Source organism: Entelurus aequoreus, linkage group LG06 (assembly GCF_033978785.1).
Source record: "Entelurus aequoreus isolate RoL-2023_Sb linkage group LG06, RoL_Eaeq_v1.1, whole genome shotgun sequence".
Lineage (NCBI taxonomy): Eukaryota > Metazoa > Chordata > Actinopteri > Syngnathiformes > Syngnathidae > Entelurus > Entelurus aequoreus.
This window is the reverse complement of record NC_084736.1, coordinates 41084472-41103381: the sequence shown is the minus strand read 5'-3', so window position 1 is coordinate 41103381 and position 18910 is coordinate 41084472. Positions and strand designations below refer to the sequence as shown.

The following is an 18910-nucleotide window of genomic DNA, read 5'->3' as shown; positions in this document are numbered from 1 at the left end:
CAATCACACAGTTAAACGTTAAACTTGCATGAAACACATTGACAGGAACCCCGCACTCTTAAAACCTTTTCACACAGCACACGTGGACTTTTCCATGACATGAGTATTTTTTTTATTTTGTTTCTGTGCTCTACCTAAGTTCATTTTTTGCCACTATGTTGCTAAAAAAAAAAAAAAAAAAAAAAAAAAAAAAAAAAAAAAAAAAAAAAAAAAACGACAAAGGAGAGAATAGGTGTGGCATAGCTGTTCGTGATAATGATGTTTGAGTCCATGCTACATTGTTTATTTTTGCACTCTTGTTCAGCAGTTGAAAAGTTAACCTTTTTCCTTAAGAAAGGAGGATGTGATGTACTGTACTCGTGGTTCGATTGAGAGTACTGCATTGTTGTTGTGGTGATTGATTGCTCATGTCTGACTGATCTCCCGGACTCAGATTCAGAATATAAAGTATACACACTGCTGCTACACTGGTGTCCTGTCCAGTTATTATTATACCTCATAGTCCAAGACTTAACATCACCGATGTATTGTCGTGGGGATAAAAGTCACTGTGAATGTCCATTTCGCGTTCTCGACTCTCATTTTCAAGAGGATATAGTATCCAAGGTGGTTTAAAATACAAATCCATGATCCACAATAGAAAAAGGAGAGAGTGTGGAATCCAATGAGCCCTGGTACCTAAGTTACGGTCAGAGCGAAAAAAGATACGTTCTGCACTGCACGCTAGTCCTTCACTTTCACGTTCCTCATCCACAAATCTTTCATCCTCGCTCAAATTAATGGGGTAATCGTCGCTTTCTCGGTCCGAATCTCTCTCGCTGCTGGTGTAAACAATAGGAAAATGTGAGAAGCCCTTCCTCCGGTGTCGTCACGCTACTTCCGGTAGGGGCAAGGCTTTTTTTATCAGAGACCAAAAGTTGCGAACTTTATCGTCGTTGTTCTATACTAAATCCTTTCAGCAAAAATATGGCAATATCGCGAAATGATCAAGTATGACATAGAATGGATCTGCTATCCCCGTTTAAATAAAAACAATTAATTTCAGTAGGCCTCTAAATAGCATGTTAGCCTTGATTAGTTTGCAGTCATGCATTGACCAAATATGCCTGATTAGCACTCCAACAAGTCAATACCATCAACAAAGCTCACCTGTGTGCATCTACGCATAACATAAAAAGTTTGGTGGACAAAATGACAAAAAGAAGGAATTGCTAAAAAACATATATTTAAACAGAAAAACTTTTTGTTATAGGTTTTTATTTTTTAGTTTAAAATGTTCAATTGTTTTATCTCTTTTCATACATTTTTTTTTTCTTGATAAATATGTTTTTTGAAAATATACAATGCAGCCTTTGCGCCAAAAAAAACGTCCAGACAGCAGACATTAATCCATGAAAATATGAAGAAGATGCTGAATGTTGGGATGGATTAAATAGATTTTAATTCATTTCTATTCATGTGAAAATCTGGCGGGAGGAAAACATGCACATTTTCTCTGCCTACTATTAAACAGTCACCTACTGAAAATCAGAAGCGTCCACTATGGCAAATAAACCACAAACTTAGTCACTGCTCGGAGTCAGTCAGAATCTGTCTCTCGTCATGCTCATCTAAATTAGAAGGCATTCATTTTAATTGAACAAATAATAGTGCAAACATGTTAGGCCAAAGCTGGGCAAATATTTTTACTCGGGGCCACACTGAGAGAAAAAATGTGTCTGGGGGGGCGGCAATGTCTATGTGTGTATAAATGATATGCACACATATAGCTGCAAAAATCTGCTGTACAGTATGTGTGTTTGGGTCTCTTTTATTTAGGAATACTAATACCAAAAGTCACATTGTCTGATAGAATTCGAAAAAATTTATGACAGACCACCTCAAAAAAACGGAATTACATTTTACAGTTTTTTACTGAATGGGACACCCAAAATGTACATGGAAATAAAGAAAGTGAGATGTACAATATTAACTATAAACAAAACACTGAATATTAACATATCAATCAATCAATCAATCAAAGTTTACTTATATAGCCCTAAATCACGAGTGTCTCAAAGGGCTGCACAAGCAGACTTAACACCTTTTTCACCAGCATAGCCACAACTCTAGTCAACAAGCTGTCCCACCACTCTGGTCGCTTTGGTGTAGAACACATTAAAGCCTTCTACAGAAAGCTAGGAGTATCCAACAACAATTTCAAATTAGAAACGGTCTCAGCTGACGAGGTGTTTAAAAAATTTAGCGCGTTCCACCCAAACAAGGCCAACGGCCTTGATAATATCCCCTCCAGATTCCTCAGGGACTCTGCCTCCACCATTGCCCCAATCATCACGCACATAATAAACCTATCAATTACTCAAGGCAAAGTACCAAAATATTTCAAAATAGCAAGAGTAACTCCCCCCTTTAAAAAAGGAAGCAAATTAGAACCTGGCAACTACCGACCTGTTTCTATTCTCAGTTCCATTTCGAAAGTAATGGAGAAAATAGTTTATGAACAGGTCGATAGTTACCTTGCCACTAATAAACTCATGTACAAATTCCAATTCGGCTTCAGAACTAACCACTCCACTGACAAATGCCTTCTCTATCTGACCGACCACATCAAACATGAGGTGGACACGGGCAAATACTGCGGCATGGTCATGCTGGGCTTCAGAAGGCCTTTGACACCGTTAACCACGTTATACTGTTAGATAAGCTCAGAGCAATCGGATTTGATAAAACCTCATCAAGCTGGATGCAATCCTACTTGGAGGGGAGGAAACAGGTGGTAGAGGTGAACGGCACCGTGTCACCCCCCCTCTCAGTAAGCTGTGGAGTCCCCCAAGGCAGTATATTAGAGCCTTTACTGTTCCTAATATACATAATCTGTCACATAGTGGGTGCAGTTTGCTGCGGTTCGTTCTCTCAACGCAACAATGGACGGCTCCGGACGACAGCGTGAAGGTAGGCTTTGGTTTACTAAACGTAAATAATCCAAACTACCAAAATGCAGGCAAAACAACAAAAAAGGCAAGCGTGCCTAAAACACATGAAGCTAATTTCTTAGCATGGACTAGGACATGGCATAATCAAAAACTTACTTAGTCAAAGGTGTGACGCAAAAACAATGACTCCAACCCGAGTGACCGGAAAAGGCAGAACTAAATAGAGTCTCTGATGAGTAACAGGTGCGCGTGCAGGGCAGGTGAAAATCAAGTAACCATGGTGACCAAACAAACTCACAGGTGCACAAGCAATAACACAAGCAGTCCAAAACTAACAGAAGACACAAAAACATGATCCGGACCACGGATCATGACAGAACCCCCTCCTCAAGGACAGATACCAGATGTCCATATGAAAACAAAAACAAACAACAAGCAGGGTCAAAAGTCACGGGCGGGCGGAGGGAGGACTTGGAGGTGGGTCGCCAGGCCAAGTGTCCCCGAATCCACCGAGGCCAAGTCAAGTGGCGGCGGCGAGTGGAACGCCGCTGCAGCAAGCGAGGCGGGCGACCAGGGAATGGCCACATTCGTGGCCGACGGGGAGGTGGGCGCACTTGGCGAGGCGGTCGACCAGGGAGCGGCCACATCCGTGGTCTTAGGGAGGTGGGCGCGTCGGCGCCGTCATGGCAGGCTTGGAAGCAGCGGACAAGGCAGGCGTGGATGCCGCAGTGGACGAGACAGGCGTGGCAGCAGGCACCGGCGGCGAGTCAGGCGTGGCAGCAGGCACCGGCGGCGAGTCAGGCGTGGCAGCAGGCGACGAAGCTTGGCGAGGAGCAGGCACCGGCGTCTGGCGAGGAGCAGGCACAGGCGTCTGGCGAGGAGCAGGCACAGGCGTCTGGCGAGGAGCAGGCACAGGCGTCTGGCTCGGTGCAGGCACAGGCGTCTGGCGCGGTGCAGGCACAGGCGTCTGGCGAAGAGCAGGCACAGGCGTCTGGCGAGGAGCAGGCACAGGCGTCTGGCGTGGTGCAGGCACAGGCGTCTGGCGTGGTGCAGGCACAGGCGTCTGGCGAGGTGCAGGCACTGACGTCTGGCGAGGTGCAGGCACAGGCGTCTGGCGTGGTGCAGGCACAGGCGTCTGGCGTGGTGCAGGTACAGGTACAGGCATCTGGCGTGATGCAGGTACAGGTACAGGAGTCTGGCGTGGTGCAGGTACAGGAGATGGTGGCGTTTGCAAGCCCACCGGAGATGATGGTGGCCATGAGCATGGCGGAGGCGGTCTAGCTGGGGGTCGCGGCCTGGCATGCCGAAAGACTGGTGGTGGCGGCCGGGATGGAGGTTGCTGCCTGGTTGGGCGCAGCTGAGCCACCCCACCAGCACAGCCCCCGGCCCCAGCCCCCCCTCAAGGGGCAGATACCAGACGCGCTCCGGAATAGTCTTTAAGGGTGGGTGGCGGTAGGTCAGGAGGGGGGCAAAATCCTCCCCTCTAAATTGTCCGAAATGTATTTTCCCATCCCCCTCCTGAGCTCGTGTAGGAGGACGAGAGGAAAAGGTCAATGACGTGGGCGGGGCTAGAGTCCTAGGGGGAGGAGCTTGGCACTCAGAAGGAGACTGTGGCTGACATCTAAATTTCAAAAGAATGTCCTGATAATGTTTAATTTTAGAATTAAAGTCTTTAGGAGGTTGCTGACAGAACGAGTTAGAAGATTTAAAAAAAAATCTTCGTCTCTGACGTCATCCACAGTGGGCGGGATGACGTCATCTATGCGGGTCTCCAGCTGACTGACAGCTGGAGACCCGCTAAGAATTGCTTAGCAAAATGTGTGATGGGATTACCAAACAATGGCGGCGAAGAAGACTGGGTTGCCCATGGAGTATTGCTGTCCGGAGGAGGAGTTTGGGGGAATGACGCACCCTGATGGCGAAACAAAGCCTTTCTGGCTGGCTTCCGCTTTCGCCAGCACGTCTCAATCTCCGTGTGGCCAGGTGCGAGAGAACATTGCCATGGTGGAGTCATTCTGTCACATAAGGGGTGCAGTTTGCTGCGGTTCGTTCTCTCAACGCAACAATGGACGGCTCCGGACGACAGCGTGAAGGTGGGCTTTGGTTTATTAAACATAAATAATCCAAACTACCAAAATGCAGGCAAAACAACAAAAAAGGCAAGCGTGCCTAAAACACATGAAGCTAATTTCTTAGCATGGACTAGGACATGGCATAATCAAAAACTTACTTAGTCAAAGGTGTGACGCAAAAACAATGACTCCACACCGAGTGACCGGAAAAGGCAGAACTAAATAGAGTCTCTGATGAGTAACAGGTGCGCGTGCAGGGCAGGTGAAAATCAAGTAACCATGGTGACCAAACAAACTCACAGGTGCACAAGCAATAACACAAGAAGTCCAAAACTAACAGAAAACACAAAAACATGATCCGTACCACGGATCATGACATAAACAACATGTCATCAGCATGCGACTGTGAATTGTTTTTGTTTGCGGATGACTCGGCCTTGCTGTTATCAGACAGGGACAAGTCACGGGTGGAGAAAATCCTCAGTGCTGAACTCTGTAGAATTTGCACCTGGCTCGCTGACAACAAGCTATCCATACACTTGGGTAAAACGCAATCCATCCTATTTGGGTCCCACATCAACCTTAAGAAAGTCAATGACTTCACTATAAAAGTGGGTGACATTGTTATCACCAGGAAAGATGAGGTCACCTACCTAGGTTCCATTCTATAGGCTAATCTTTCCTGTGATATAATGGCAACCAAGGTAATCAAAAAGGTCAACCAACGAACTAGATTTCTTTATAGAATTTCCTCTCTGGTCAACAAAAGAACCATGAAGATTCTGGTGGGAACTCTCGTTCAACCCTTTTTCGATTATGCATGCACCTCCTGGTACCCTAGCACCTCCAAAACTCTCAAATCTAAACTCCAAACATCCCAGAACAATCTAGTCAGGTTACTTTTAGACCTCCAGCCCAGATCACACCTCACCCCAAACCACTTCTCTAAAGTGGGCTGGCTCAGGGTGGAGGACAGAGTAAAACAACTTGCACTGAGCCTAGTCTATAAAATCCGCTACATCTCCCTGATACCGAAGTACATGTCAAACTACTTCCTTAACCTTAATGACCGCCATAACCAAAACACCAGAGGGAGCTCCACTAACCACGTTAAACCCAGATTCTGATCTAACAAAGGTCTTAACTCATTCTCTTTCTATGCCACATCAATGTGGAATGCACTCCCAACAGGTGTAAAAGAAAGGGCATCTCTATCCTCCTTCAAAACCACACTAAAACAACACCTCCAGGCAACTTCAACCCTAAACTAACACCCTCCCTTCCACATCATACCTTTTCGGATTGTAAATAATCAAATGTAAATAATCAAATGTAAACAATCAAATGTAGACACTTTTTCTTATACTTTTCCGTATCTCTCTCTCTGTGTCCACTACCTGCTGTACATATCCTACCAAGTCAGTCCTACACTGTTCCAATGTCCATTTCTCTGATGATGCAATTGTTGATGACTGAAGTGTTGATACCAACCAATCCTAAACCCCACCCCTCCCCCCCCCTCCATATCCCACACCCCGGATTGTAAATAATGTAAATAATTCATTGTATATACTCTTATGATTATCTTGTGTGATGACTGTATTATGAAAATAGTATATATCTGTATCATGAATCAATTTAAGTGGACCCCGACTTAAACAAGTTGAAAAACTTATTGGGGTGTTACCATTTAGTGGTCAATTGTATAGAATATGTACTTCACTGTGCAATCTACTAATAAAAGTTTCAATCAATCAATCAAACATATTTTACTTCTCAGACCAGCTCCTCGATCAAAAAAAAATTGTGACAAACAGCAAAATATGAATGCAAAGTGTAATAAACACCTACAATATGATATATTATCCATTTTATGCAGAAATGTGTTGTAAAAATTTGCTTCCGCATCTGTTCCTGACACATGTGTTTGGGGCTGGCTGCTCTGAAAACAAACCCCGCCCACTCTGCTTTCTTCCTGGTCTGAGCTGCTGTGACCATGATTACCGTAATAACTCCTATAACACTCAAAAGTGCAGATTTCAACTATTGAAATACTTTATATAGTTCAAGACTTACAGTCATTTAAAAACATCACTGCACATCATAAAGGTGACTACAGTTTTGATGTTAAAGGTCTAAAAGAATGATGTAGAACGTCCGGCGGGCCGGATTGAAAATCTTCATGGGCCGCCTGTGGCCCGCAGGCCTTATTTTGCCCAGTTCTGTGCTAGGTGGTGTTAGTTAGTACCTGTTGTATTCAGATGACGGGCTAGTGTTAAAAACGCAACTTTCATTTATAACTATTGCACAAATGTTTCAGCATATTACTGGTATGTCCTCCTCTTGATGAAATAGCAGCCTTATGATTATTACAAATCGCAATATTTTCTCGTAAAATTTTAGCGTTTGTTTCAACCGGGCACTGCCAACTTAAGATCTGACGTCACCCGGGAAGCATCGATAAGAGAATATCCGGCGTATCAGTTCCGCGGGATTGATACAAGGGTTTTCGATCCCCATCCAAAGGTATCACCAATACCAGCATTAATTTTACTCTGTATCGGATTGGAAAGAAAATCTGTGGTCCGCTCCCAAATGTTGTTCCTTGTATTTTAAAAGGCAACAACAAATTGGACATGACATATTGTAAGATCTGCATGACTCACATCTGATGTTCAAAGGAACTCCACAGCAAATAGAGTGCGACGCTGGCATAGCAAAGTTGGAGGTATGGACAGCCAGCTGATAATGCTTTATCTGCAATGCCAAAAGAAAAGAGGTGTGTGGAAATGTGTGTGTGTGTGTGTGTGGCCGACAAAAGGACATGCCAGAGTTCTCTTTAACAGCTCACTGAACTCATCCCCTGTACCCCCCAAGGCCCACCGCCTGTCTGGGCGAGGCAGCAGGAGCAGGATCTAGAGCCTGGCAGCAGAGTGGCATCAGGTCAGAGTCAGCAGTCGCACAATTCTGCCTTTTCCCAGCACGAGTGGGGAACACGTGAGGAAAAAGGGTGTGTATCCGCAGCCTTGTAGGAAGATAAGTGTGCTCGATTAAAAATATCTGCAACAAGGCACTCCTAAGGAAGAGGGATCATTTATTTGTGTGTTTTTTTACCCCCGTATGTCGAGCCTAAGCTAAATATAGACCGTTATACAACCATGTCTCTTTTGTTTCGCCTTGTTCCACCATCTGGGTGAGATCTGTCCCTGCACAGGACATACAATATGTGCATGGTGCAATTAACCGCTGCAGGATTGTTTCTACAGCAGGGCTGGGGGTCAAGGGGAAAACCGATGCAAGGACGAGATGGTATTCAAAAGAACTGAGGGTAGAAATTGTGGGGAAAAAAGACATTAGGTATAATCTTTATTGTCATTGCACAAGTACAACAAAACTTTGTTTTCAGCACAAACCCGTTCAGGATGAAACAAACAAACAGTGTACAGGGTTACAGAAGAAAAACGCTGATGGGTCGCCACAAGGCGCCCCGTAAAAGATGGGGAAAAAAGGTAGACGCTGGGGGAAGATGACTAAAAATATACAATCTCAGACTGGGCTCCGAAGTGGGGAAATATTCCATAGCAAAGCACATATACATACTACAACATACAACAGGAGACTTGCAACAGGAGGCAGGCCACTGCTATCTAAGCGCTGCCCAGCCGTCAATCACCCCAAAGGGATTCGTGTGGGGTATGTATGTGTGTGTGGCGTATATTTTTCATGGATGCATATGTGTGTGTGTATAAGCCTGCAGTGTCTCTATTCCGCGACCTTGTTGTTTTTGCAGCCGCCAGCCAGTCCAAGTGAACTACAACAACAACAGGTGTCCATGAGAGACAAGAAGGGAGTTTGTTGTGTCTTCACCGCATTGTCCTTCGCGAGAGTCACAAAGCCAAAATATAACTATAAATGTCAACATTGTGTATGTGCTGAACGATTAATTTATGATTGTCAAAATAAAACTGTAGATGTCAACATTGTGTATGTGCTAAAAGATTACATTATGATTCTCCATCAAAATATAACTATATATGTCAACATTGTGTATGTGCTAAACGATTCATTTATGATTGTTTATCAAAATAAAACTATAGATGTCAACATTGTGTATGTGCTGAAAGATTAATTTATGATTGTTGATCAACATATAACTATAGATGTCAACATTGTGTATGTGCTGAAAGATTAATTTATGATTGTTTATAAACATATAACTATAGATGTCAACATTGTGTATGTGCTGAAAGATTCATTTATGATTGTTGATCAAAATATAAATATAGATGTCAACATGTATGTGCTGAAAGATTCATTTATGATTGTTTATCAACACATAACTATAGATGTCAACAGTGTGTATGTGCTGAAAGATTAATTTATGATTATCAAAATATAACTGTAGATGTCAACATTGTGTATGTGCTAAAAGATTAATTTATGATTTTTCATCAAAATATAACTATATATGTCAACATTGTGAATGTGCTGAAAGATTCATTTATGATTGTTGATCAACATATAACTATAGATGTCAACATTGTGTATGTGCTGAAAGATTCATTTATGATTGTTGATCGAAATCTAACTAGATGTCAACATTGTGTATGTGCTGAAAGATTCATTTATGATTGTTGATCAAAATATAACTATATATGTCAACATTATGTATGTGCTGAAAGATTCATTTATGATTGTTGATCAACATATAACTATAGATGTCAATATTGTGTATGTGTTGAAAGATTCATTTATGATTGTTGATCAAAATATAACTATATATGTCAACATTGTGTATGTGCTGAAAGATTCATTTATGATTGTTTATTAAAATATAACTATATAATTCAACATTGTGTATGTGCTAAAAGATTAATTTATGATTGTTTATCAAAATATAACTATAGATGTCAACATTGTGTATGTGCTAAAAGATTAATGTATGATTGTTTATCAAAATATAACTATAGATGTCAACATTTTGTATGTGCTGAAAGATTCATTAATGATTGTTGATCTAAATATAATTATAGATGTCAACCGTGTGTATGTGTTGAAAGATTAATTTATGATTTTTTTATCAACATAACTATAGATATCAACATTGTGTATGTGCTGAAAGATTCATTTATGATTTTTTTATCAACATAACTATAGATATCAACATTGTGTATGTGCTGAAAGATTCATTTATGATTGTTTATCAACATATAACTATAAATGTCAATATTATGTTTGTGCTGAAAGATTAATTTATGATTGTTGATCAAAATATAACTATATATGTCAATATTGTGTATGTGCTGAAAGATTCATTTATGATTATTTATTAAAAAATATAACTATAGATGTCAACATTGTGTATGTGCTGAAAGATGAATTTATGATTGTTTAACAAAAAATAACTATAGATATCAACATTTTGTATGTGCTGAAAGATTCATTCATGAGTGTTTATCAAAATATAACTATAGATGTCAACATTGTGTAACTGCTAAAAGATTCATTTATGATTGTTTATCAAAATATAACTATAAATGTCAACATTGTGTATGTGCTGAAAGATTCATTTAAGATTGTTGATCGGAATATAACTATAGATGCCAACATTGTGTATGTGCTGAAAGATTCATTTATGATTGTTGATCAAAATATAAATATAGATGTCAACATAGTGTATGTGCTGAAAGATTCATTTATGATTGTTTATTAACATATAACTATAGATGTCAATATTGTGTATGTGCTCAAAGATTAATGTATGATTGTTTACCAACATATAACTATAGATGTCAACATTGTGTACGTGCTGAAAGATTAATTTATGATTATTTATCAACATATATTTATAGATGTCAACATTGTGTACATGCTGAAAGATTCATTTATGATTATTTATTAAAAAATATAACTATAGATGTCAACATTGTGTATGTGCTAAAAGATTAATTTATGATTGTTTATCAAAATATAACTATAGATGTCAACATTTTGTATGTGCTGAAAGATTCATTAATGATTGTTGATCTAAATATAATTATAGATGTCAACAGTGTGTATGTGCTGAAAGATTCATTTATGATTTTTTATCAACATGACTATAGATATCAACATTGTGTATGTGCTGAAAGATTCATTTATGATTGTTTATCAACATATAACTATAAATGTCAATATTATGTTTGTGCTTAAAGATTAATTTATGATTGTTGATCAAAATATAACTATATATGTCAATATTGTGTATGTGCTGAAAGATTCATTTATGATTATTTATTAAAAAATATAACTATAGATGTCAACATTGTGTATGTGCTGAAAGATTAATTAATGGTTGTTTATCAACATATTATTATAGATGTCAATATTGTGTATGTGCTCAAAGATTAATGTATGATTGTTTACCAACATATAACTATAGATGTCAACATTGTGTACGTGCTGAAAGATAATTTATGATTATTTATCAACATATATTTATAGATGTCAACATTGTGTACATGCTGAAAGATTCATTTATGATTGTTTATCAACATATAACTGTAGATGTCAACATTGTGTATGTGCTGAAAGATTAACTTATGATTTTTTATCAACATATAACTGTAGATGTCAACATTGTGTATGTGCTGAAAGATTAATTTATGATTGTTTATCAACATATAACTGTAGATGTCAACATTGTGTATGTGCTGAAAGATTCATTTATGATTGTTTATCAACATATAACTGTAGATGTCAACATTGTGTATGTGCTGAAAGATTCATTTATGATTGCTGCCTTTGGTAAAAACTTAACGCTTTGATGTTTTGCCCACATTTGATTTATTCTATTTAGACTCGCCGAGTTGGTGCTTTACGAAAACACTCATAGCAAACATATTTACGAAATACAAATAATATCAAGATAATACTTAAGTGGGAAATAATAAACGTTAAAAGTATATCAAACAAATCTTTAACAAAGTGATCACTGCAAACTCGTGCATTCTTCGACTTTGCTCCCTTGGACTGGAGTGTGATCTCCATGCTTTTTTTGTCGTTTCGTTAAATCTTGGACTCTTCCTCCCTTTTTGATTACCTCTCCTGGAACTTGGAAGAAACGTTTATCCTTTTTTAGCGGCTTGAAGGATTCGTACTGCCAAAAACAGCACAAGCAAAGGGCATTTTTTACTTGGAGAAAGGCTAAATGGTGCCTAGTACCCGTTGAGAACAGTTGTGACGTCAGTAACATCCCAGCAATAATACACGCTGTTTAGCACGTGGTGTTTTGGAATTGAGTAAATCAGGCCCCTTATGTTGAAATATAACAACATTGCTTTCAATAAAGTGTAATAATGCACGGTGACCGTTTTTGTTTTATTTCCATTTTCCATGAGAATCTGTGTTTTTTGGGCTTAATATTTTTCTGAATTACCCTTTTTTTTGTATGCTAAAAATGTCGTATTACTTTTCCATGCAAAAGTGTTCCGGTTTTCACAGTGGCTAAAACTAATAACACTAACGTAACTATCATAGTTGCTGATGTTGCTCTATTGTTGTTGTTGTTGTTGTTGTTATTGTTGTGTTTGCTGTTGTTGTTTTTGTCTCTCTGTCTTATCCCCCTCTTGTTCCCACAATTTCCCCCTCTGTCTTCCTTGTTTTTCTCTTTCCATCCCCTTCTGCTCCGGCCTGGCTGCACCAAATGATAACATAAAAACATTTAATAAAGTCAAATACAAATAAGGCAACAAGAGAAGCATTCCACACTTATCTTTTGTAAAGTAAATGTGTACAGACGATATGGGCATCAACTATATGATTTGCCTGAGAAGCTGGACAGGACAAAAAACAAAAAAACAACTAATAACACTAAATTAAACGTGCTAATTGTGCTAACAATGCTTGAGTGCTTAAACAATGGATGGTTTGATGACAAAGCTTAACAAGAGTGTGTTTGTGATGGCGCGACTACACGCACACACACACACACACACACTATCCTGCAGCTCAACTCAAATGACAAACGCTCCTTACCAGCTGTTGTCTCAGTCCCGTGGGCTGCTTGTCCTGATAAACAAACTCGCTTCCGTCTAAAAGCTGCAAATAATGATCCGTTTTTATAACCTTGTAAACTGTAAACTCCTCCTGCGCTTTTCACCCCTTCCTATTTTAGCCACACGGATATGCGTAATGTATGCAGAGCCTCACATTGCAGGCGGGGGTCACGGCAGAATACATGTTTGCAAATGTCGACGATACAGCATCCCTGTGATAGTTCACATGCGTGTGTGCTTTTGCGGTGAATCAGCTCGACTTTGAGAAGGTGAAAATATTAAAGCCTCCTCTCCTGCAATGGTGAGCATCCGACGAAATAGGCCGGGTAAGGGGGGGGGAGGCGGGGAGTCCCGCAGAATATTGGCTGTCAGGGAAAATATATGCAATCAATCACCAGCAAAGTCACAGGCAAAGCGAAGGATACTGGCTCTCCTTAGGCCTGGTAGCACTGACGAGGCAGCCGTCACATCACGCGTGACATCTCAGCGCCGCAGATTGAGATTGATGGACACTGAGTATATGTGCTTTTAAGGGCCGCGAGATGGAGTGCAAGTGACCCTCCCGCGCTGCTTAAATGGATTTAAATGTGCATGAGTGCGGGGAAAATGGGGCCGTGATCACTTCTGAGGAGATTCAGGGCGTTTACTGCATTGTGGGTAGGATACAAAGTCCACTGCGTGTGGATTCCTACGTGTAGGTTTGTTTGCTTGTCAGCGCACAGTCACACACAAAAAGGTCTCATGTGAATTCCTTTCGAGTCTCAGTCTTTGTCTTGCATCTTTGACAATTCCCCCCTATTTGGATTCTCTGCAAGTGGGAGGAAAGGATGCGGAGCCTTGATGTTCAGGATTGTGCGGCAACTCTTCAACGGAGGCAGTCACTTGGCGCCGCTTTGCATTGGGACATTCAGGAATGGCCACAGAAACAAACACACAAAAGGGTGTCTTCGTATCAAAACGAGACCGTCCGTGTCAGTCATGGCGCCAGTGGATATCTCCCAAAAGTATGTTCTTTATATTCTAGTCAGCTTTTTAAGACATAACCGACATTTCAATTAGGGGTGTCCCGGCACCACTTTTTTCCCTTTCAATACATTACCGCTTAGGGGTGTAAAAAACTAACGATTTTTGAATGAAACGCAATTCGTACTTGTAACGATTCTTCCATCCATCCATACATTTTCCTCCGCTTATCCGAGGTCGGGTCACAGGGGCAGCAGCCTAAGCATAAAAGCCCAGACTTCCCTCTCCCCAGCCACTTCGTCCAGCTCCTCCCGGGGGATCCCGAGGCTTCCCCAGGCCAGCCGGTAGACATAGTTTTCCCAACGTGTCCTAGGTCTTCCCCGTGGCCTCCGGCCGGTCGGACGTGCCCTAAACACCTCCCCAGGGAGGCGTTCGGGTGGCATCCTGAGCAGATGCCCGAACCACCTCATCTGGCTGCTCTCAATGTGGAGGAACAGCGGCTTTACTCTGAGGTCCTCCCGGATGACAGAGCTCCTCACCCTATCTCTAAGGGAGAGCCCCGCCACCCGGCGGAGAAAACTCATTTTGGCCGCTTGTACGTGATCTTGTCCTTTCGGTCATAAAGTTAAAGTTAAAGTTAAAGTACCAATGATTGTCACACACACTAAGTGTGGTGAAATTTGTCCTCTGCATTTGACCCATCCCCTTGCTCACCACCTGGGAGGTGAGGGGAGCAGTGGGCAGCAACCCAAAGCTCATGACCATAGGTGAGGATGGGAATGTAGATTGACCGGTAAATTGAGAGCTTTGCCTTCCGGCTCAGCTCCTTCTTCACTACAACCGATCTATACAACGTCCACATTACTGAAGACGCCGCACCGATCCGCCTGTCGATCTCACGATCCACTCTTCCCTCACTTGTGAACATGACTTCTAGGTACTTGAACTCCTCCACTTGGGGCAAGATCTCCTCCCCAACCTGGAGATGGCACCCCACCCTTTCCCGGGCGAGAACTATGGACTCGGACTTGGAGGTGCTGATATTCATCCCAGTCGCTTCACACTCAGCTGCGAACCAATCCAGTGAGAGCTGAAGATCTTGGCCAGTTGAATCCATCAGGACCACATCATCTGCAAAAAGCAGAGACCTAATCCTGCAGCCACCAAACCGGATCCCCTCAACGCCTTGACTGCGCCTAGAAATTATGTCCATAAAAGTTATGAACAGAATCGGTGACAAAGGGCAGCCTTGGCAGAGTCCAACCCTCATTGGAAACGGGTCCGACTTACTGCCGGCAATACGGACCAAGCTCTGTCACTCATCATACCATTCCACGACCAGGAAAAAAACCACACTGTTCCTCCTGGATCTGAGGTTCGACTATCCGGTGTAGCCTCCTCTCCAGTACACCTGAATAGACCTTACCGGGAAGGCTGAGGAGTGTGATCCCACGATAGTTGGAACAGACCCTCCGGTTCTCCTTCTTAAAGAGAGGAACCACCACCCCGGTCTGCCAATCCAGAGGTACCGCCCCCGATGTCCACGCGATATTGCAGAGTCTTGTCAACCAAGACAGCTCCACAGCATCCAGAGCCTTAAGGAACTCCGGGCGGATCTCTTCCACCCCCGGGGCCTTGCCACTGAGGAGCTTTTTAACTACCTCGGCAACCTCAGCTCCAGAAATAGGAGAGCCCACCACAGATTCCACATGCACTGCTTCCTCATAGGAAAACGTGTTGGTGGGATTGAGGAGGTCTTCGAAGTATTCCCTCCACCGATCATCAACAGCCGCAGTTGAGGTCAGCAGAACACCATCCTCACCATACACGGTGTTGACAGTGCACTGCCTCCCCCCCCGAAGTGGCGGATGGTGGTCCAGAATCGCTTCGAAGCCGTCCGAAAGTTTTTTTCCATGGCTTCCCCAAACTCCTCCCATGTCCGAGTTTTTGCCTCCGCGACCGCTGAAGCCGCACTTCGCTTGGCCTGTGACATGTTCAAAGTTCTTCCGGAGGTGGGAATTGAAACTCTCTCTGACAGGAGACTCTGCTAGGCGTTCCCAGCAGAGCCTCACAATGCGTGTGGGCCTGCCAGGTCTGTCCAGCATCCTCCCCCCCATCGGAGCCAGCTCACCACCAGGTGGTGATCGGTAGAAAGCTCTGCCCCTCTCTTCACCCAAGTGTCCAAAACATGAGGCCGCAGATCCGATGACACAACTACAAAGTCGATCATGGAACTGCGCCAGAGGGTGTCCTGGTGCCAAGTGCACATATGGACACCCTTATGTTTGAACATTGTGTTTGTTATAGACAATCCGTGACAAGAACAAAAGTCCAATAACAAAGCACCACTTGGGTTCAGATACGGGAGGCCATTCTTCCCAATCACGCCTCTCCAGGTTGCACTGTCGTTGCCAACATGAGCATTGAAGTCCCCCAGCAGAACAAGGGAATCATCTGAGGGAGCACTCTCCAGTACTCCTTCAAGGGAATCCAAAAAGAGTGGGTACTCTGAGCTGCTGTTTGGTGCGTTAAGCACAAACAACAATCAGGACCCGTCTCCCCAACCCGAAGGCGGAGGAAAGCTACCCTCTCGTCTACTGGGTTAAAGTCCAACGTTCAGGCTTTGAACCTGGGGGCAGCAAGAATTGCCACCCAGCCCGTCGCCTCTCATTGCCTGCAACGCCAGAGTCCAGCCTCTCTCGAGAGAACAAGTTCCAGAGCCCTTGTTGTGCGTCAAAGTGAGTCCAACTATATCTAGCCAGAACTTCTCCACCTCGCGCACCAGCTCAGGCTCCTCCCCTCTCAGCGAGGTGACGTTCCACGTCCCAAGAGCTAGCTTATGTAGCAGAGGATCGGATCGCCAAGTGCCCTGCCTTCAGCTTCCGCCCAGCTCACACTGCACCCGACCTCTATGACCCCTCCCATGAGTGGTGAGCCCATTGGAGGGGGGACCCACGTTGCCTCTTCGGCCGGGCCCCATGGAGACAGACCTGGCCACCAGGCGCTCGCCATCATGCCCCACCTCTGGGCCTGGCTCCAGAGGGGAGCCCCGGTGATCCACGTCCGGGCGAGGGAAATCTAGGTCCTCGATTTGTACTTTTCATAAAGGTCTTTGAGCTGCTCTTTGTCTGATCCCCCACCTTAGGCCTGTTTGTCTTGGGAGACCCTACTAGGGGGCATAGAAGCCCCCGGACAACATAGCTCCTAGGATCATTGGGACACGCAAACTCCTCTACCACGATAAGATGGCAGCTCGGAAACGAGAAAAGCTTTTTTTCTCTTTCTATCCCCTCCTGCTCCGGCCTAAATACAGACCTAAAATAAAACTGATTTTTTAAAATAAAACTCTACCCAAACATTTAATGAAGTCAAATACAATTAAGGCAACAAGAGAAGTATCCTACATTTCTCTTTTGTAAAGTAAACCTGAACAGCCGATATGGGCATCTACATCAACTATATGATTTGCCTGAGAAGCTGGACAGGACAAAATAAAAATAAAAATAAATTAAAAAAAAGAAACGAGTGTAACGATTCTTAATCGATTAAAAACAAATCTAAAATCGATTATTTTATCCAGTCCTGTCCGACCACTCAGGCAAGACATATAGTTGATGTAGATCACAGGTGTCAAACTCAAGGCCCGGGGGCCTTGAGTTTGACCCTGAAAAGCCTGGAAATAATATGTATCAATAAAGTACTGTGACTTTTTTTATTAAATGTATTCTTACTTTCTATTTTTGGGAGAGAAAAAATATATATACTCCATGTCATCTCAAATGATGTTAACCTAAATATTGTCTAATTATACAAAAATATATTATCAAACATTCCAACCATTTTTTAAAATATAAATAAATACTAATAATAATGATTTCGAAGCAAGTTACCCATCAAATTGTGCAATGTAAAAGTAGCAATAGATGTAATGGTAAAATTGTGAAATTTACTGTGGTTTTTACAGCCTTTATCTCTGAATGAAAATAAAGTACTTTTTTACTATAATAAACAGTGGTGTCGTTTTGGCATTTACAGTATCAATCAATCAATCAATCAATCAATGTTTATTTATATAGCCCTAAATCACAAGTGTCTCAAAGGGCTGCACAAGCCAAAACGACATCCTCGGTACAGAGCCCACATACGGGCAAGGAAAAACTCACCCCAGTGGGACGTCAATGTGAATGACTATGAGAAACCTTGGAGAGGACCGCATATGTGGGTAACACCCCCCCCCCCCCTCTAGGGGAGACCGAAAGCAATGGATGCCGAGTGGGTCTGACATAATATTGTGAAAGTCCAGTCCACAGCGGATCCAACACATCAGCGAAAGTCCAGTCCATAGTGGGGCCAGCAGGAGACCATCCCGAGCGGAGACGGGTCAGCACCGTAGAGATGTCCCCAACCGATGCACAGGCTAGCGGTCCACCCCGGGTCCGGACTCTGGACAACCAGCACTTCATCCGTGGCCACCGGACCTGTGCAACTCCCCTTCCACAAGGGAGAGGGGAGCAGAGGAGAAAAGAAAAGAAAAGAAACGGCAGATCAACTGGTCTAAAAAGGGAGCCTATTTAAAGGCTAGAGTATACAAATGAGTTTTAAGATGGGACTTAAATGCTTCTACTGAGGTAGCATCTCTAACGTTTACCGAGAGGGCATTCCATAGTATTGGAGCCCGAATAGAAAACGCTCTATAGCCCGCAGACTTTTTTTGGGCTCTGGGAATCACTAATAAGCCGGAGTTCTTTGAACGCAGATTTCTTGCCGGGACATACGGTACAATACAATCGGCAAGATAGGCAGGAGCTAGACCGTGTAGTATATTATACGTAAGTAGTAAAACTTTAAAGTTACATCTTAGGTGCACAGGAAGGCAGTGCAGGTGAGCCAGTATAGGCGTAATATG

General features: G+C 42.8%; 1 long non-coding RNA gene across 1 annotated transcript in view; it reads right to left on the bottom strand.

The window, feature by feature from the left end:
* Window positions 1-7738, bottom strand: part of LOC133651548 (uncharacterized) — a 47785-nt gene extending 40047 nt beyond the window's left edge. The window contains exon 1 of the long non-coding RNA XR_009826437.1: window positions 7672-7738. This is a non-coding gene — a long non-coding RNA (uncharacterized LOC133651548). The remainder of the gene's footprint in view (window positions 1-7671) is intronic.
* Between the last annotated feature and the right edge of the window lie 11172 nt (window positions 7739-18910).